General features: G+C 48.5%; 1 long non-coding RNA gene and 1 other non-coding gene across 2 annotated transcripts in view; both read right to left on the bottom strand.

The window, feature by feature from the left end:
* Positions 1-19,932, bottom strand: part of LOC139034120 (uncharacterized) — a 42,073-nt gene extending 22,141 nt beyond the window's left edge. Inside the window, exon 1 of the long non-coding RNA XR_011486564.1 lies at positions 19,708-19,932. This is a non-coding gene — a long non-coding RNA (uncharacterized lncRNA). The remainder of the gene's footprint in view (positions 1-19,707) is intronic.
* Positions 15,791-15,862, bottom strand: TRNAG-CCC (transfer RNA glycine (anticodon CCC)). Its single transcript has one exon. It is a non-coding gene; the product is annotated as a tRNA-Gly (tRNA).
* Positions 19,933-21,461: the final 1,529 nt, after the last annotated feature.

Raw genomic sequence — 21,461 nt, 5'->3', positions numbered from 1 at the left:
GTCATGTCCGACTCTTTGCAACCCCATGGACAGAAGGCCCCCAGACACCTCTGTTCATGGAGAGTCTCCAGGCAAGAACACTGGAGTGGGTTGCCATTTCCTTCTCCAGAAGGAGGTATTAATGAATAACTGAGTTAATGAGTGTTAAGGTTATAATTATTGGATTAATCAATTAAAGCACAATCATGCCCAGCTCTCATCCTGGGTCAGGATGGGCAAGTGCTCTATCCCCCAGAGACCCCAATTCAGAAGCTGGTAAAGCGCAGCCGTCTTTGCTCGACAAGACTGATTGCGGTAGCTCGGAACGTCAGATTCTCCTAATGTCCCCCGGACAGCAGAGCCTCTAATTATACACGGTCTGTTGGTTAACTGTAAAAGTAGGGGCCCAACAGCTACGGAGAAGCAGAATTCTTTCGGGAAATCAGCCTCATTCAGACGGAGCGCTCCTCCCACAAAGGGCTGTCCACTGACCGCCGTCCGATCCCCCCACCCTCGGTTCATTCAGCACAGAAATGTGGGTTCCTGGATCACTAGATGAGGAATATGCATTGTTCCAGGAACTCTCTTCTATTAAACAGCGAACTTTACACACAGAAGATAGATAAACAGGAAGGTCCTACTGTACAGCATGGGGAATGATATTCAATATCTTGTAATAAATTATAATGAAAAAGAATCTACATACCCATGTGTATGTATAGCTGAATCACTCGACTGTACACTAGAAACTATTACAACATTGTCAATTAACTATATTTCAATAAAAAAAGTTTTAACTACAAATAAAAAGCAAATTTTATTCCCTTCTGCACCAGCGGCAAGGGTTTGTGTGGGGCCACTATGTGTAAGGACTTCCCAGGTAGTCCAGGTGATAAAGAACCCACCTGCCAATGCAGGAGGCATAAGAGACTCGGGTTCCATCCCTGGGTTGGGAAGATTCCCTGGAGGAGGGCATGGCAACCCACTTCAGTGTTCTTGCCTGGAGAATCCCATGGACAGAGGAGCCTGCTGGGCTGCCGTCCACGGGGTCGCAAAGATTCAGACATGACTGGAGCAACATGGCACGCAGGCACATCAGGTGTAAAGAACGCCAGGCTGGCCCACCTCATACTCAGATAACGGCCTCTCCGAGCTTTACCCCGCAGTGGGGGGCACCACGCCACCCCCAGGCCCGCCCCTTCCTCCTGGGCCCCTCTCCCCTCGGGTCCTGGAGAACCGCGGTGGATGTGGTAACAGCAGTGACATTCTGGCATTTGTGGGTCGGCCTACAACTTACCATGACTCATGCAGTTTCCATGGGAAAATACTTTCTGAGGCTTAAACCAACAATTTACAACTTGCACTCAAGTAGTTCTGTTGCCTTTAGAATATATCTTCCTGGGGTTCTGTGTAAAGGGAGGTTCATAATCATCAAAATGAACAGTGAAAGAGCTGAGCTCAGGGTTAATGCTCTGAGAATCCTCACGACAACATACATCAGTGTGTGAGGAGATAAAAATAGTCACCTTACTAGTACCGTCTGGGGTCAGATGGGCACTGGAATTCTCAGCTGTACCATGGGGCTGCAGGGATCAAATGTGCTTCTCTGTTATTCAGTCGCTAAGTCATGTCTACCCTTTGCCAGTCCATGAACTGTAGCCCGCCAGCCTCCTCTGTCCATGGGATTCTCCAGGCAAGGATACTGGAGTGGGCTGCCATTTCCTTCTCCAGGGGATCTTCCCGACCCAGGGATCGAACCTGCATCTCCTGCACTGGCAGGTGGATTCTTTACCACTGGAACCATCAAGGCAGCCCCAGGGATCAAATGAGATGAAGTGAAATTGCTTTTGAAGTTGTCAAGTGACACATAAATTCAAGCATTTTTATCTATGGTGCATTTGTACAAGGGAAGCCTCTAGAGAAGGACTTCGTCATTTTAGTCCTGGCTTTGAACCATGTGGCTCAGATGGTAAAGCTTCTGCCTGCAATGTGGGAGACCCAGGTTCGATCTGGGTCGGGAAGATCCCCTGGAGAAGGAAATGGCAACCTACTCTTGTATTCTTGCCTGAGAAACTCCATGGACTGTCGCCTGAGGAGCCTGGCAGGATATAGTCCATGGAGTTGCAAAGAGTTGGACACGACTAAGCGACTTCACTTTGAACATTCCATTCTATTTGAGATGCTAATCCTTTATTCTATTTGTTCTGTCCCAGCTATGGGAACTTGTGCAAGGGACTTAACTGCTCTCTGCTGCATCATCCTGTTAGATATAATAACAGTAACTGTCGGAAATGATGGTGGTGAGGATCGAAACATTAATTGTGCCGGGCACATAGCCAGTGCTAGGTAAGCATCAGCTCTCAGCCGCGTCTTCCTCATCTTCAGCTGCAGCAGCGCCAGCGCCGGCGAGAGGCGCAGCGGGTCGAATGGGAAGGCCACGGCCTGGGCAGACAGCAGGCCAGGTCAACAGCGCTGAGTAGAGCTGACTCTTCTCGTTGTTGAGTCGGTTGTTCTTATTCTTACTGTACGCGGTGGCTTTATTGGTCATTCAAGAGGAAACTTGGCTTCAGATTTTTGTGTCTTTAGGCTTCTCCACCTCTAGCTGAAATTCTGAATGATACTGTTTTTCTTTCCATTTGCTGCTCTTGTTTTCAGTCCACATGCCGAGGGTGTGGTCTAAAGGCCCGAGGCTCCTCAGCAGAGACACTGATGAGAACTCACCGAGGCCTGCATCCTCACCTGCAGCTGTCAACCTCAGGTTAACCCCGAGTGCCTTTATCTCCGTGCCCTCGGCAGACCCACTGAGAGAGTCGTAAAGGAATTAAAGAAGTGAATGCGAGAGGAAATGAAAAAAAAAGTCAACAAAATTTGGAAAGATAATGATGGAATCTCACTTAGCTTCAGCTTTCTCCATTCTGCTAAGTGTCTATGCTTAGAGAAGCCACAAACCATCAGTGGAATCCACCATGAATCCTCTAAAGGCTGAGGGTCTGAAAGCATCGGCTGTGTCTGAATCCAGAGGTTGGGATGGGGCTGAAAGCAAGAGGGGTCACTCTTTAGAAGGACCCAGACCCTTGATTCCCTCCCTTCACCCCTCTCCACCCGGCCGGGGCTGCGGCTCCTCCACCATCAGCAGGCGTCAGATTGGTTCTCTGCGCAGGCTGACCCTGAGACACTCTGATCGGGGGGCACCGGGGCCACGAAGCCCAGAAGAGGGAGGAAAACAGAGCCCCGCGGAGAAGCGCGAGACTCTTGGAGTCGCATCCGCAGGTCAGGGCCCCCACCCTGGGAGGACGCCGGGGCTCGGCTTCCCCTGCAGGGCCTGGGTGCAGACTCTAAGGAGCCCTTGTGCCGAGACCGCCTGAACAGAGCTCCCTGGAGCCGCGTGGCGAGCGGCCGCGGGGACGGGGCTCAGTCCCTGCCACGCTCTCCCCATCTCCGGTCTATCTGCGTCTCTATCACGGAGAAGAGCGGCCAAGCCACCCACTGCAGCTGTGGCCCACCTCACATCTCACTAGGCGGGAATGAGTTACGAGACCGCACCCGCCGACAAGAGTGGCTGGGGAGCTCTAATTAGGCACGCTGCCCTCCTGTATAGACATTCCGCTAGTAAGAAAGAAGGAAAGACCTATGAGGCAGGCAATGAGCAATCTCGACCACAGGAATAAACAGCGGGCGACAGTCCGTGGGGTCCCAGGAGTCGGACACGACTGAGCGACTAAAGCACCACCATGCCCCAGGTGTGAAGGCCCCGCGGAGCGCCTGGAACGGGCAAAGTCACAAGGAACCACAACACTGTGAGATTTAAGACACCAGAGTTTAAAGAAAAAAGTCTGGAAAGCCTTCAGAGAGAGAAAGCAGGTAATACATAGGACTGGAATAAGAAACACTGGCTCAGTGGTAGCCCTGGGGGTGAGCCCTTTAAACGGCTTGGTCAAATGGCCGTTGCCTTCGGTTACCCACCATGGAAGCTGTTGTTCTGTCAGTGACCACGCAAAAACCAAGAGGCACAAACCAGCTGAAGAAGCATCAGCATCTCTTTCAAAGGAGAATTCAAGACGTGACTTTGAATAGATATTTTCCCCAAAGAGCAAGTATGATATGTGCAACTGTCATTTACATCACTCTGTGAAGCATGGCTTTTTGTTCACATCAAGTAACTTTTCACCTAAGTTAATTTCGCTCCTTTTTATTTCAGTTTTTCTTACAGATGTGAAAAATGAGGCAACCACTGTTTTTGCTGGCTCCATTAGCAGAGAAAAACCTTGCAAATAGTTACTGATGGCGGGTTGATACAGTGTCATCGTATGTTTCAAAAAGAAAAGTTTAGATTTTGCTGCTGCTGTTTCAGACAATTAATGAAATCAGAGGAATGTTTTTGGAGTGTGTTCTATTAAAGGTGAAATGTCTGATGTGATGGCTAATTCTGTTGTAAATTCAGTTTAAGAGGTAACTATTAAAAGTAAAATTTGTTTCTGCAGGGACAATGTAAGTATAATCTTTGGAGGAGCAGTGTTTCATGGGAAAAATAATACACTTACCCCTTAGTACCGTTAAGAAGCCAAATGGTCTTATCAATGATTTCTTGGATATGATGCTGAAAGCACAAGTAACAAAGCAAAAACAGACAAATGGGACAACGGTAAACTAAAAAGTTTCTGCAATCTACACAGTGAAAGGGCAGCCCACAGACCTGGAGACCATCTCTGTGAACCATATATCTGATAAGATGCCAATATCCCCAAAATACAAGTAACTCCTACCACTTAAGAGCAAAAAACCCAAACAACCCAATTTTAAAAAGGGACAAAGGCTCTGAATAAACATTTCTCCAAAGAAAACATGCAACTAGCCAACAAGTGTACAAAAAGATGCTCAACGTCACTCATCCTCAGGACAATGCCAGTTAAAACGACCATGCGGCCCCACTGCGTTCTGTGAAAACGGCCACGATAAAATAAACAGAAAGTATCAGAGTTGACAAGGGTGTGGCGAAATTAGAAGACTTGTACACTGCTGGTGAAATGTAAATTGGTACAGCCACTGTGGAAAGAATATGGAAGTTCCTCAGAAAATTAAAAATAGAACAACCATAGGATCCAGCAATCCTGTTACCGAAAGTGGGGTCCCACGACTCGCTGTTTCAAAAGCCAGTAAAGAGACCAGGTCGGTGGAAAGGAAAGTTTGCTTTACTTCAGATGCCAGCAGCCGGGGGTGCGTGGGGTGCGGAAGTCTGTCCAGAAGCCGACTCCCCGCACTGGCCGCCGGTGGGCAGGAGCCTTTACAGAAGAGGGAGGGCTCCATGCAGAAACAGCCCAGCCAGCTCTGACCGGCGTCTTGAAATCGGCCATCGCTGGTCTGACCACCGCCATCTTGGCTGTTTCAGGCACAGTTCCTCTTCGGTCCCAAGGTCAGTTTGTGTCCATCTCTCGGAGGCCAATTCTGGGAACTGTGGCAGCTGGTGTCGTGGCTATAGTCCCGTCATCGCGTAGCTAACTTCACCTGGGGGGGGTGGTTTCAGGGTCTATAGACAGACAGCTCACAGGATCTGGCTCAGAATGTTGTCTACAGCACTTGAGAAGGAACTAAAGTCCGTGACGACACTTAATGATACGTTATTATTATTTGGTCTCCTTTGACTGTTTTCCTTTGTTTCTGCATTTCTCACTTCTCTGATTAAGCTTATTCTTTGGCTAAAGTTTTTCCACAGACAAAAAGCAGGCTGAGGACAGGGGTCGGGGGCAAGGGCCATAGGGTCCTGCTCTGTTTCAATCCCACTTTTGAGTATTTAAGAGCAGGATCTCAAAGAGATATTTGTATTTGCACATCCATCACAGCACTTTTCACAATAGCCAAGAGGTGGAAATGACTCAAATATCCATCAATACATGAAAGGATAAACAAAATATGATCTATACATACAACAGAAAATTGTTCAGCCTTAATCAAGGAAATCCTGCGATATGTGACATCCTGAAGACCTAATGCTAAGTGAATAAGCTGGCCACAAAAGTAAACAAACTGCATGATTCCACTTACAAGACTGTCTAAAGCAGTCAAACTCACAAAATCAGAGGATATGAAGTGGTTACTACAGACTAGGGATGGGGGAAATGAGCTGTTAATTTAACCGGTAAAAAGTTTCAGGCATCCAACATGATGTTCCGTTGCTCTACAACAATATTCATATAGTTAATACTGTATATATCTAAAAATTTTGTTAAGAGGGTAGATTTCATGTTTTTTTTTTTTTTTTAAACCAGAGTTTCTTAAAGAAGAAGCCCAATGGAGCAAAAATATATTTGAAATTGTTCAGGGCAGACACACAATTTGTAATTGCATCCAATCAAGTTGTGACTGTCTTCCGCTTAGCAGACATGGTGGTTGACATAATTTGCAAATATATATACACATGGAACTGGCGCAGGTCCTTCATTTGGGCTTCCCTGGTGGCTCAGATGGTAAAGAATACGCCTGCAATGCAGGAGACCAGGGTTTGATCCCTGGGTTGGGAAGATCCCCTGAAGAAGGGAATGGCTAACCACTTCAGTATTCTTGCCTGGAGAATCCCATGGACAGAGGAGCCTGGCAGGCTACAGCCCATGGGGTCTCAGAATCGGACACAACTCAGCAATTAAGCACAAGCACAATATTAAACACACAATTTTTGTGATAAAGCTGATATTGAATTTAAAAAAGCAGTTCCTCCTGGGACTTCCTTACTGTCCCTAACCACATCTCCAAATCTACCTGCGTCTGTGAAGTGAAGTGAAATTGTTCATCGCTCAGTCGTGTCCGACTCTTTGTGACCCTCTGGACTGTAACCCACCGGTTTCCTCTGTCCACGGAATTCTCCAGGCAAGAATACTGCAGTGGGTCGCTGTCCCCTTCTCCAGGAGATCTTCCCGACCCAGGGATGGAACCCGGGCCCCCTGCACCGCAGGCGGGATCTTTACCATCTCAGCCACCAAGGAAGCCCCACCTGCATCTGCATGTACACTCTGTCTCCTCTCTTATTAATCACAGCAGGTACGCTGCCCTTGTCCACACCTACTTCTTCCGCGATGCTTTTCATTTCATCCCCTCTTCTTCCTCAAGCACTTCTCTCCTGCAGTTCTCCCCTCTCTCTACAGCATCAATTTCTCTCCTCCTGTCCACCCCTCTCCAAAGCGTATCCCAAACGTATCTATTCCTTCCTACATCCCTGACAAGCACGTGCCCTAGCTGGTACCTTCTCCTCCCTGGACCTCAACGAGTCCTTCCTGACCTGCCTCCCTGCTGCACACTCTTGTTCCTTGTTCTTGCAGAAACAAGGGTTCTCTTGCAGAAGCTAGGGTAGTGTCTAAGATCACAAAACCAGCGTGGCGGCTCCTCTGTGCTTAGAAACACTCCTGTGCGAGACTCAGCTGCATTCCACTCTGGCCTCAGCAGAGACGAGCCTGGGCTCCTGTCTGCTTCTCCACCCCCGCTGTCAGCCTCTCTCCCTTGCCACGCTCATCCATGCTGACTTTTGGCCAATTCCAAGAACATATTAAAATCTTCTCATCTTAGGGAATTTGCACTAAAGTGGTCTTTTTGTCTGGAATTTTCTCCCCTCAGAGCTACAGGTAATTGGCTCCCAGCTCCTCAGAGAGGGTTTCTCTAACCAGCCTACCCAATGCCACTCTTCACTGTACTATACCTTTTTATTTCTCAGTTGCATACATCACCACTGAAAAGAATTGCTTTTTTTTTTTTAAGCACTGCTTTTTAAAATAAGTGTACTTTTTTTGGGTCTACATTCCCCATAAGAATATACATACCACAGAGTAGACTGCCAGGTTTAGCAAATAAAAATACAGGGTACTTGGTTACATCCGAATTTCGGAAAAACAAAGACTAACTTTTAGGATGTTTCATGCAATACTTGGGACAAACATATTTAAACAAATTCATTTTCATTTCAGAGATTCAAACTGAACTGGGTATTCTGTCTTTTATCTGCAAGTCTGTCTGAGAGCAGAAACCTTGCCTGCTTTATCATCCCAGCAGACATAGCGATATCTGGCAAGTACACCATAAAATATGGATGAAATGAAACAGGGACTGAATGAACAAAAGAAGGGAGAAGAATCAACCCGCATGATATGCTCAGTCTATACACTAGCTTTATCGATAGCTACTGTGATAGTTAATTTTATGTGTCAACTTGGCTGAGCTAATGAATGCTCAGATAGCTGGTAAAATATTTCTGGCTGTGTCTGTGAGGGTGTTTTGGGAAGAGATTAGCATTTGAATCTGTGAACTCTGTACAATAGATCACCCTCCCCAGGATGGGTGGGCATTATTTAATCCACCGAGGACCCGAAGAGACAGAAAGTTCTCTTTCTGAGGAAGAGCACACTTGTCTCTTGGCTTGAGCCGAGACATCTGGCTCCTTCTGCCCTTGGACACCAGCGATCCGGATTCTCGGGCTCTGGGACTCAGGTCAGGACCAGACTCCATCCGTGCCCTGATTACTGGTCCTCAGACTGAGTCATGCTGCCAGCTTCCCTCGGTCTCCAGCCCGCAGCGAATGTATTCGAATGTAACCAAGTACCCTGTATTTTTATTTGCTAAACCTGGAAGCGCAGGGGACTTCTCAGCCTCTGCAACTGCTGAGCCAACTCTTGTGCTAAATCTCCTCTTATGCATGTCTATATATAGCCCATTGGCTCCATTCCTCTGGAAAGCCCTGACTAATACAGTTCTCCAGACTGTAACCTGGAAGGGCAATCTGGTGTGCTGCAGCCCATGGGGTCACCAAGAGTGGGACACGACTGAGTGACTGAACTGAACTGAATCCAGGCCTGAAGGCTGTAACCCACTAGTTACGAGCTTCAGCTCTGACCAGAATCACAGTGCTCTGGGGGCTTAGCCCTGACCCCGTGGGTGTGGGGTGGGCGTGAGAGCGCGTGTTCCTCACACATGCCCAGGTGAGGCTGCGGCTTCAGGTGGGCCAGCGTCACATTAGAACCACTGGTCCAGCTCACACCTGGGGTCTCTGACTTGCACCTTCAACCCTCACTTGAACACACATTAGGGACAGAGATAAGACTGCTGGAGCTGCTCCCCTGTAAAGGAGGATAACCTCTGCACCAGGCCTCTAGACGGCTGGATCCGTGTCTTTGTTTTTGTTTTCTTAAAAAGAACAGTCCCTAGGATGAGTAAGAAATCTCTAGACACACCACGTATTTTAGGACCAGATGTTGGCTTGGTGGTAACGCATCCGGCTGCCAGTGCATGAGGTGTATGCTCGACCCCTGGGCCAGGAAGGTCTGCTGGAGAGAGGAAAGGGCAACCCAGTCCAGGATTCTTGCTTAGAGAATCCTGTGGACGGAGGAGCCTGGCAGGCCACCTTCTACAGGGTCACAAAGACTCAGACATGACTGAGTGACTGCACCAACCACCACCCACCTTTAGAAGGGACTCACGAGGATCGGGGCATCGCATCAGGGCAGAACGCAGAGGAGTCACGTGACAGGCTCTTACCCGCTGGCCAAAAAGAAAGCAGTCCCACGAGGCCCTATTTATGTTTTTCAAGATAATTAAATTTATTTAATCAGTTGCTTCAGAGCTAGTTTTCTCTCCAGGATTGGTAGCCCATGACAACAGGCGGCGAGGACAAAGGCGCAGCTCTGCCAGGCAGCAACACGGGCTGTCTCAGTATAATTTATGGGCGTTCAGGACTCCTGAGACCCTTTATTTCTTTACAATGATTCCTCCCCCCGTTCCTGAGCAGCTTTAGCAGTTTGCCTTGGAGGGTTTCCCCCCATCTTCTCATTTTCCCTTTGTCCCATGTGGCCATAACAGTACCTTGTAATAAATTTTTGTGTGCTCACACTTTTCTTTTATGAACCAAGAGACAGAATCAAGGGGATCCCTGTGTGTCTGTGATGGAGACAACCACGGCCGCTGCTCGGGTGCTCTCAGCCCCGGCTCCCGCTGCCCCTCATCTTCTCCTTCTCCACGTCCCCAGGCTTTCAACCATGAAGCTGTCTCCCCACTCGCCTATCAGCTCTCCCGGGCACACCCTTGATCTTCTCTCTGCCCTGGGTCCAGGTTGCACCCCTCGTCCTAGGGGCCTAGCTCCCACTCTTTCCAGTTCAACCTGTGTCCATTCTCTCAACATCAGTTGCTGAGGATGAGCTACACGTCAGATTGTGCTAAATGCAGTGACCTCCGGACAAGATAACGCCTGGTACTTCTTTCTGAAGCCATCACGTTGTCCTGTCCCTAAGAACCTGCCACGACTGGAACACGCCCCGAACCCCCTGAAGTCTGGACCTCATTGGAGCGTCTCCTCCTGGGAATTTCTCTGCGTCTCCCTTTGTTGAATCCTGTCCCGACTTCAAGATTTAGGTTCCCCCAATCACCTCCTTTACCCTCTCTCCTTTCCTTCTCCTCTATGACACGTCATTGCCCCCCTTTAACCTAAAACGCATCCTTGTCATTCAGACTGATGTTGTCGTCTGACAACATGTGTTTCCTGGCTTGCCGTGGTACTTATCATCCCATAGTTCCCCGAGAAATAGTTCCCCTAGGGTTCATCTTTTAAAATATATTTATTTACTTGACTGCACAGGGTCTTAGTTGTGGCATGTGAGATCTTTTTTTCTTTTTAGTTGCGGCATGTGGGATCTAGTTCCCTGACCAGGGATTGAACCCAGGCCCCCTGCATTGGGAGCACAGAGTCTTACCCACTGGACCACTAGGGAAGTCCCCAAGATTTATTTCGCAGTTATGGGTGGGTGGTGGTGCTCAGTCGTGTCCGACTCCTTGCCACCCCGTGAGCTGTAGCCCACCAGGTTCTCTGTCCGTGGGATGTTCCAGGCAAGAATCCTGGAGTGGCTTGCCAGGCCCTCCTCCAGGGACTCTCCCCACCCAGGAGTTGAACTCAGACTTTCGCATCTCCTGCACTGCAGGCAGATTCTTTACCACAGCACCGCCTGGAAGTTGTAGGGGAGGCAAAACGTTCTCTCTACCCATCTTAGATTTTCTGCTGAAACTCCTAAACAAAAATATTAACAAGAGGAAAAGGAACATCTTACTAACACGTGCAGCTCACATCACAAGGGAGAAACTCAAAGGAAAAGGAACTCAAAAATGGCAGCTGAGCATCCAGTTTGTGTAGCATCTTCAACAATCAATGACAGGACAGAGTCTTGGGCTGGGGGAGTGACTTGTGGAACCATACGGGGAAGACAAGCCTTAGCTCAGGGAGGCATGTTTGCACAGATTCTGAGCACCAGTTCCACGTGTCTGGTGATAAGCGTGTCTTCCTCCTGGTATAGCTTGCCAGGTGGTACAGTGGTAAAGAATCCGCCTGCCAAAGCAGGGGACGTAGGAGATGTGAGTTTGATCCCTGGGTCGAGAAGATCCCCTAGAGGAGGACGTGACAACTGATTCCAGTAATTTTGCCAGGAAAACCTCACGGACAAAGGAGAACCTGGGAGGCTACGGTCCGTGGGGTCTCAAAGAGCCGGACAAGGCTGAGCACGCGCGCGTGCCTCCTGGTACTAAGAGAGGCGCCTTTCACGCAGGAGTTTCATCTCTTGCCTTCAGGTCGAAAAGAAGGGTCACAGTGCTCTGCTTTCCACTGCTGCTTCTCAAATGCCTTTAACTCACAGTAATCAGCATGCCAAAAACGATGTGCTGGGGAAATGGTCCATCCGGCCAGTGTTCTCTGAGAGGACTTTCTGAGGACCACATCCCACATACAAACTAAGGAGCACCACATTCATATCCACTCACGATCTGCCCAAATCAAGGCACAGTTTGTGCAGACCTGTGGCATCTGCTCCCAGGTCATATTCCAAAATACTGTGTAGTTATTTTTTCCTTAAAGTTTGACATTTCTGCATCTATACAGGTACATCGCCACTGTAACTGACCCACGTACAAAGCACTGGGGAGGGACATTGAGAGTCCCCAGAAACTCAAAGCCACCAGATTTCCGAGACTGGCAAGAACCCAGAGAGGCTTGGTATGCAAGCAAGCGCTAGTCTGGGTGCCGGAATGGTTCCATCTCTTAACTATTTTCTGTTAAAGTCTGATTTGGCTCAAAAAGCATACGGGTATTTAACTGACAAGGAACAATCTGAATTTAAAGATTTCCCCCATTGGGAGAGGGGCAGCGGGACGTCTCTCCCCACATCCTCCGCCCTGTGCATGTCTCGCTGCGCTCCCCACCTGCCCTCCCGAGGTCTCTCAGAGCAGCTCACACACTGTACCACCCTCTTCACTCTTCCTGCTACTTCACAAACATGTATGAAGGTGAAATCAATAACATGCATGAAGACTTTTAAAAACTAGAATAAAGCACGAGAGTTCAGGGTGTAATGATTGGGGTTAATTATCATTAATCATTCGAAAACAGCAAGAAAAAGAGAGAGAGCATGGCTAAAAATAAGAACCTGGAAAAGACTGCTGATGTAGAGGTCAGTTTGACAATAAAGTTGAACATGATTTTGGAAGCCTGGTCATAAATAAATCAGGTTGGTATTAAAAGCATTGTATTTTAGGTCAGTCCAAGTAGATAGGCATTTTTTGACTTCCTCAGAAAATACAAAACTTTAGTAAAAATTAGTGGATATCTTTTCCCAAAAAAATGCTTTTCTCCCTTCAAATAAATATGTAAGAAATTTCAGCTGATGAGTGTTAACACACTGTTGAGACAGCTATCAAGGCAATAGCTGACAGCTCATTAGTGGTAATATTCTGATATTCACCCAACAAACAGCCCTCACATGCTTGCAATGCTCACTTTGCTGCAGTCAGCACTTTGGAGGATTAAATAAGAATAAAACTATCACTACCACTTATAAATGTAACTTTCCCTTGTAAGGAAGGATTTGATGTTTAGGTGATGCGGTGTACAAATTGATGGCTGCTATTTTGAGGGCTGAGGGAGACCTTATCATGTCTAGAACTTGAAACTGAGGCAGCCAATGAATCAGTGTTCGTTATTGCTCTAAATCCCCATTTTCTCATTCTGAAATATTAAAACAGGGAAGCAGGGATCATTACAAACAGCAATTTGCTTATTTAATGTGATTTGGTGAACCAGGAGAGTGTCTTGGAGCAATAAACCCTCTTGCTTGTTTGCTATTCCCTAAAACATGCAGGCACAGGACTCCTTGGCTGACCTCTTTCAAAATGATAGAGGTAGGCAGGAAGGACATGGAGCTCTGCCCCATGTCAAGCGGCAGCAGGATGGGAGGGGAGTTTGGGGGAGAAGGGATCCATGTGTGTGTACGGCTGAGTCCCTTCATGTTCACCTGAAACTATCACAACACTGTTAATTGGCTCTGTGTGTCTGTGTTTGTGTGTCTGTGTGTCTCTGTGTGTGTGTGTCTGTGTGTCTTTGTGTGTGTGTGTGTGTGTCTGTGTGTCTGTGTGTGTGTGTGTGTGTGTGTGTGTGTGTGTGTGTGTGTGTGTGTCTGTGTGTCTGTGTGTGTGTGTGTGTGTGTGTGTCTGTGTGTGTGTGTGTGTGTGTGTGTGTGTGTGTCTGTGTGTGTCTGTGTGTGTGTGTCTGTGTGTGTGTGTGTGTGTGTGTGTGTGTGTGTGTCTGTGTCTGTGTGTGTGTGTGTGTGTGTGTGTGTCTGTGTGTGTGTGTGTGTCTGTGTGTGTGTGTGTCTGTGTCTGTGTGTGTGTCTGTGTGTGTCTGTGTGTGTGTGTGTGTGTGTCTGTGTCTGTGTGTGTGTGTGTGTGTCTGTGTGTGTGTGTGTGTGTGTGTCTGTGTGTGTGTGTGTGTGTGTGTGTGTGTCTGTGTGTCTGTATGTGTCCGTGTGTCTCTGTCTGTGTGTGTCTGTATGTGTCTGTGTGTCTGTGTGTATCTATGTGTGTGTGTGTGTGTGTGTGTGTGTGTGTGTGTGTGTCTGTGTCTGTGTGTGTGTGTGTCTGTGTCTGTGTGTGTATGTGTCTGTGTGTGTATGTGTGTGTCTGTGTGTGTGTCTGTGTGTGTCTGTGTGTGTGTGTCTGTGTCTGTGTCTGTATATGTGTCTGTGTGTCTCTGTCTGTGTGTGTCTGTGTCTGTGTGTGTGTCTGTGTGTCTGTGTGTGTGTGTGTCTGTGTCTGTGTGTCTGTATATGTGTCCGTGTGCCTGTCTGTGTGTGTGTCTGTGTGTCTGTGTCTGTGTCTGTATATGTGTCCGTGTGTCTCTGTCTGTGTGTGTCTGTGTCTGTGTGTGCCCATGTGCGCATACTTGGTCATGTCAGGCTCTTTGCAACCCCATGGATGGTAGCCCGTCAGGCTTCTCTGTCCATGGGTTATCCAGGCAAGAATACTGGGCTGAGTATATCCCAATACAAAATAAAAAGTTTTTTGAACAACCGACAGAGGGAGGGACTTCCTTGGTGGTTCTAAGGTTCGTGCTCCCAGTGCAGGGACCCAGGTTTGATTCCTGATCAGGGAACTAGACGGGCTTCCCAGGAGCTGCAGTGGTAAAGAATCCACCTGCCAAGGCAGGAGACGAAAGAAATGTGGGTTTGGTGCCTGGGTTGTGAAGATCCCCTGGAGTAGGAAATGACAACCTACTCTAGTCAAAGTCCCATGGACAGAGGAGCCTGGCGGGCTACCGTTCCTGGGGGCGCAAAAAGTCAGAGCTCAGAGGCACAGCCCAACAGCATAGGAACTATGCCCCAAACACGCCGCAGCCAGGCGTTCACACGCTGCGACTGGAAGAAACCCCACATGCCGCAGTGAAGACTGAAGTCCCTGCCTGCTGCAATGAGGACCTAGAACAGCCAAAGAAAGGAAAATTCTTTGGCAAAAAATGATAGAGATAACTCGTGGAGCTGCCACTTACACTTGGTATGACACAGTGTCAGGATTTGTCTTGAGAAGGATTTTGTTTGGCCGAGAGGTTAAGACACAAAATACAGGAGAGTGCCTCCAGAGGCTGGGGAACTGCAGGGAAAACGTGGGCTCACGTCACCATCAGCTGGGTCAGGGTCCGCCTGTAGAAACGGCCACTGACCGGTCTCAAAAGACAGGTACCTGAAAGCATATTCCAACCAGGGGGACGACGTGACATTCTCTGAGACGACCATGACGTACGCAGGGAAGGAAGTGAATGAGTCTACGAGGGGAACGTTGGACTCTTCTATGGAGAGCATCGCACCAAGATGAAACCAACCGTCCAGAGAAAGTCTGGCCTGGGGGCCGAAGACGGGCAGCCGAGGAGGGGACCCTTTGCGGAAGAGCACCGAAGGGTGGGGAGCGCGGGAAAGGAGGGCGGCGGAGGGTGAGACGGTGAGATAGCGTCACCCACTCAACGGACGTGAACTTGAGCAAATTCTGCGAGATAGTGGAGGACCGGGAAGCCTGGCGTGCTGCAGTCCCTGGGGTCGAAAAGACAACAGCAACAACAAACAGCAGTGCCAGGCCAGCTGCTGGGAGGTGGTATGAAATGGATGAGACTTTGATGGGAACCCAACACCATATCTGGGCTTCCACAGTGACTGACAGTAAAGAATCCACCTGCAATGCAGGCAACCCATGTTCTATCTCTGGGTCGGGAAGATCCCCTGGAGGAGGGCCTGGCAACCCACTCCAGTGTTGCCTGGAGAATCCCATGGACAGAGGAGCCTGGTGGCTACAAGTCCATGGGGTCAAAAAGAGTCGGACACGACTGGGCGACTAAGCATGCATGCAGCTCCATCATCACTTGAGTGTGTGGGTCTTTTCTTTTTTTAATACTTAATTATTTGGCTGCACAAGGTATTAGTTGAGGTACTCAGGATCTTTTCTGTTTTTTTTTTTTTTTCCAGTTGTGGTGTGTGGGATCTAGTTCCCTGACCAGGGATCAAACCTGGGCCCCTGCATTGGGAGCACAGAGTCTTAGCCACTGGACCACCAGGGAAGTCCCGAGTGTGTGAGTTTTACCAGAATCTTGCACATGAGAGAGACAAGAAAGTAGAGGTGGCCCAGTGATCTTCTTTTTCCAAGCTTGCTTTTCTGCAAAACACTTTGGGACTGAACATGCAGCTTCTTAATCACCCTGTCTACTCGGAGGTGGAAACGGGGGGGTGTTCCCGGCCAGGGAGCTGTGGACCTGTGTGCCCCTCGTCAGAAGCAGTGCTCAGCTGTCCTCCTGGGGGACCCACCTCCAGATCCTTAACTGCAAAGCCCTCTCTGACAGCAGCCCAAGGAATCATTCCTAGGACTCGAGTCTTGTAAAACAGCCCAGACTCCCTTAAATTCTTCCTTGAGAGGGCCCCTATTACATGCCAACCGCACCCTCTGGCCGGCTTCCTGCTTGGCAGCTGAGAAAGAAAGCAGAACACTGAGGCTCCCAAGCATCATTCTTCACCTCTGACAGGTGATCATGGGGATGCCTTTCCTCCTATTGTCCCATTGTTCACGCTTGCAGAGGACCGCCTCCAAATACAGATGTTGTCAAAGCAGCCAAGAAGACGATGTAAACAAGGGCTTCCTGATAAACTTGTTCAGATGATCTTATTCCCGTGGCTAGTGTTGCCAGATTCCTGAAGGACATGGTAAGGCCTCCATGTGATGTTGTTTAGTTTAACAGCTGAAGATCATCTTCTTGCCTTTTACAACCCAGGTATCTCCTTGTGGTTTTAATTTGCACATCTTTGATGAGCACTGAGGTTGAATTTTCATATATTTATTGGTCATTTAGGTATCTTCTCTTGTGAAGTGTATTTTTTTTGTCTTTTGCCCATTTTTCTTTTGAACTTTTTCTTATTGATTTGTAAAAGTTCTTTATATATTATGGATCCAATGTCTTTGTCACTTATATGTGCATTAAATAACTTCTCCCCCTCTGTGGTTTGTCTTTTTAATTCTTTTAATGGTATCCTTTGATTAACAGAAATTCCTGATTTTTAACATAGTCCAATATCTATAACTCAAGAAATAATATAGTCCAATATCAACAAACTTAAGAAAAATTTTTAAATATTTTAAACTAAGTGAAAGGAAACACAACATATCAAAATTTATGGAGTGAGGTTAACGTGGTGCTTAAAGGAAGTTTCATGGTACTAACTTCTGGCAATGTTGATTTTATTGGTTTTAGGTTTGTTTTCTATTTACTAATTTTTGATTTTTTTCTTTCTTTTTACTGTTAGACTTGATTTTCTGATTGTTTTCTAAATTCTTTAGATTCTTAAACAACTGTTTTTTCAGTCTTTAAAAAGTCTTTAAAATTTTTATAGTGTACACATAAATTAAAACATTTAAAACCATAAATGTCCTTCTTAGCTTGGCTTTAGCTGCATATCCTAAGTTTTGAAAGGCAGCAATTTAATTGTGGCTTAACGCAAAATATTTTGTAATTTCCACTGTGATTCTTCTTTGACATGGATATTATAAATGTATTGTTTAATTTTCAAACATGGGGACTTGTCTCCTGAATTTTGTTATTTATTTTTAGCTTGATTTCACTGTGTCAGAGAAAATACACTAATATTGGTACTTCAGATTCTCCATATCTTGGTAGCTTTCCAATGTCCTTTTTAAAAAGTTTCTATTTTTAGTCCAGCTTTTCAAGTTGTTCTAAGAACCAAGGATGATCCAAAATAACCTACCCAGTTATTGCCAGAAGCATGATCACCACCCGTGATACATAATTGTGATGGCACCACCATCCATGGGTCAACAAGTAACCCAGAAGAAAAAAAAAATCCTCAGAGCCTCCACGGTCAGAGCTGAGCAAGTCCACCTCAGAACTGCGTCTCATTTTCTCCGAAGCCCGTGTTCTTGCTATTTCTAACACGCCATTTGTTTCACTTATCATGGCTTCCAAGGTCCTCCCTGACAAGCTCCACATTTGCCATCTCGTCTTGTTTCCCCTATATCTAAACTCGGGCTTCCCACCACACTTCCCCAACCCTCCCCCTCTTCTTTGCAAACACCGAAGGCAAGGCGGACTGTGCTCCTTTGCTGTAATGCTCTCAGCCTCTCCTCACTTTTCTATGAAAGGTCCGCCCTTTGATTTTTTTTTGTCTAATATGTAAGAAAATAGATATGCAAGTATTGGAGTAAAAACAAGGGCCATCTCGGTGCCACTGAACGCTGGGAGTGGGCACATCACACGCTGGAAACGGTGTGATGCGAAAGGGCCTTCGCTGCACTGCGGGGGTCCGCGAATTCGCAGTGAGAATCAGGGATGTTACCAAAAGGATTCACGTATCTCAGAGTGTTACACAACGTGACCTGCACAGTCCTTCCCTTATATTTTGAGATCCTCCTTCCCATTTCAAAATCTCCAAAACAGCACACAGCTCTGGAAACATTCATTTTATTCGGATACCTCAAAAATCAAATGTACGCTCTACAGCCCTCCTCCAAAGCTAGAAATTGCAGGCCTCCCTCGAAGATGGGTAGCACTGTTAATCACAGACATAAATAATGTGACATTCATACCAGCGGGTTCCACAGGATTGCTCAGATTTGAGTGGGATCCTGGGGCAGGGGCAGTCTGCAGTAACTGTTGGATTTTCCCAGTGCAAAATGCAAAAGCAAACAGATTTAAAAAAAAAAAACTCTCCTTCAGTGAAAATGGAGTTGGTGAAATGTTTTTAGCATGATGGGTTTGTCATTTTTCTGAGACTTATTGGAAGAGGAATGCCCACGGTCTATGGGAACTACAATCTATGGGAACTGTCAATCCCATTAAGAGGTGATGCCGCCACGCAGCTCCTGGGGCACCCAGGCCAAGACTCAACCCCTCTGCCGTAGCCGTGGGTTATTTCGTCTCCCTTTCTCAGTGGAGATGGACATCAGTTGGTCCCTAAGTCTCCCCAGGTGGCACTAGTGGTAAAGTATCCACCTGCCAATGCAGGAGACGTGGCTTCCATCCCTGGGTCGGGAAGATTTCTCTGGAGGAGGAAATGGCAACCCCACTCCAGTATTCTCGCCTGGAAAAATCCCATGGACAGAGTCCACGAGGTCACAAGGAGTCAGACACAACTGAGCGACTGAACACAGACACACACACATGTGTGCAAAATAGCCCCCGAGGCAGGCTTCAGAGCCCACGACTCAAGCCGCTCCTCAACCTCTCCCTCCAGTGATCCTCGTCTCTGGGACCTTCCTCAACAGGCGGCTGCTTGTGAAACTGAACTCTAAGCCAACCCTCGTCTTGGAATCGGCTCTGAGTCTGTCTCACCCTGGAGAAGACGGAAGTGAAGCCACTGCTGACACAGCAGGGGGACAAAGCCAGGGCCTGTCGCAGCCCAGAGCGCTGCACTGGGAGAACGGGGCCGCCTCTGTGTCTCCAGGAGGGTCTCCTTCCTCCCACGAGAACACTGCTCCTGCTGGAGGGGACGCCTGACAAGGTGCAGCCAACACAATGCCGTCACGCCCGGGGCGGGACACAAACGTCCCTGCGTGCGAGACCGGCTCCCTGGGGAGATGCAGCCAGCAGGGCAGGGGGGGCCTTGCCAGCAAAACCAGCTGCAAACAAATCAAGGGAAATAGGAACGATTCTTTGTGTTCACGGAGATTCCCAAGGCTGCAAAAGCTGAGGAGCACCACACACGCCTCATACATCACAGAAGGACCCTGCATCAGGCACAGACAACAGGCTCTAGCAGGGTGTCTCACACGCCACAAGCAGGAAGGAAACACACCAGCGGAGAAGAGGCCACCCCCTCAGCCCCCCCGCCTCATGCAAGTGGGAAGACACCCAGAGCAGACAGGGGCAGACAATCTCTTTAATTATTTAAAGTTATTTACCTTGAAAGCAATCACTTTAATCTGCCTCGGTGTTCTCCTCCTGTGAGGGTTTTTGAGGGGTCCCAGGAGAAAACACTTTCCTGCTTGCCTCCTTCACGGGCCAGTTGAGAAAGAGATCAAGAAAGCGGGCAGGCGGGGCTGCGTCACCGTGAGTAAGCTGACCCTGAGCACGCAGCTTGTATCACTGAGCAATGCATCTCCCAGCACCGAGGCCCCCAGCACAGCTGGGCCACCACAGCCTCCCCCGCCCGCCCTCCCCCACCCACCTCCAGCTCGTGTCCCCTGAAGGCAGGGTGTTTCCGAAAGAGGAAAAGGAGAAGGGCTGTGCCTATCATACGTGTTTGTTCTCTCCAAATTTCCCCTCGGTCAAACCACTCCATCCTCTGAGCAGAGGGTGGCATAGCTCAGGGTGTTACGTAACGGACAAACGAACGCCATGTATGCAAATGGAGGTGTGCATCGCATGCCTGGGTATCCATGTGTGTGTCTGAACGTGCAAGTACACAGGTGTGTCGAGTGTGCCCCTTTATTGGGTTCTGCAGCCCGGTGGGCACTTGAGCAGACTCTTCTCAGCGAACATTCCTTGAGCACCTGCAACGACCAAGGACTAGCAGCTGTGAAGAGGAGCATCACGTTGCTCTAGATGCAGAAAGCTTACACGCTGCTAGGAAAGATAGATGCGTCAGCAACCATTTGTAGCACAAGATCAAAGATGCTAAACACAGTGACAGCACAAAAAAGAGGAGAGCCGTTCTCCCCTTAGGATGGCAGGGGTATTTGAGGTCAGCTGGAGAGAAGATGAGAAGTAACTGGGGGCACCCCAGGAGCTCAGGCCAGAGGGGGCAAGAGAGGGCAGGCTGAAGCCATGAGCCATTTGTTGTGCCAGGGCAGACGCTAACATGAGAGTAACTGCATCAGATCTGGTCAGGGATAACACCTGGCCTTTTTATCACAGGGCACACGCTAATGAATGACGCAACCGCAGGGAACTCTGGCTTGTACTAAGAAACATGGGCTTCCTTTTTTAAGGCAAAAGGAAACCATTATGTTCAAGCAGAGAAAGGCAAGGGCAAGAGTGGGGCTGGGAGTTTGGGGTGAAGAGGTGACTGCGCTGACTTCGGGGAGAGAAAACGAGGCCTAGGCTCGGTGCCAGGAAGGTGGGGTCCCAGAGGTGACACTTACAGACACGCCTGTGAGGGGGCTTGCGGACCTGGGGACTGCCCGCGTGAGGACAGCACCGACACCCGGAGGAAGGCGCATGCGCTGAGGAGGATGCGTCGCTGTGTCTGCCCGGATGCTCCTCCGGAGCTCAACACTGTCGCCCGAAGCCTCCACGGAGGCTGACTTTGGAGATCTGGTCCTCTTTCTGGTTAGGCAGCAAAGAATGAAAGGTTTCTCTTGTCACTACGCTTCACAGTGAGAAAACTGTTCTCTTTGAGAGGAGGTCAATTCCTTGCTCTTTTGGAGCCTTCCGTCTCTAATGAATTCATCTTTCAAGCTCAGGCGAAGCTCCCTCCCTGAGGGAGCAGGGCTCCTAAGTCCAAGGAAGCATGGCTCCTGCGCTGGTTCCCTCTGCTCAGAATCCAGCAAGTCACGTCCAGACATGGCAGGGGGCACGTCCAGGCGTGTATGACCTGAGACAGAGATAAAGGGACCGCTACCCCATCTGCTGTGAAGAGGCACGTTTGTGTCCAAGGAAAAGTCAGGTTCCAGGAATGGACAGGCTGCCTGGTGCCTCTGGTCAGCAGATGAGG

The sequence above is a fragment of the Odocoileus virginianus genome, unplaced genomic scaffold (genome assembly GCF_023699985.2).
Source record: "Odocoileus virginianus isolate 20LAN1187 ecotype Illinois unplaced genomic scaffold, Ovbor_1.2 Unplaced_Contig_26, whole genome shotgun sequence".
Classification (NCBI taxonomy): domain Eukaryota; kingdom Metazoa; phylum Chordata; class Mammalia; order Artiodactyla; family Cervidae; genus Odocoileus; species Odocoileus virginianus.
This window is presented reverse-complemented; position numbering and strand designations above follow the sequence as displayed.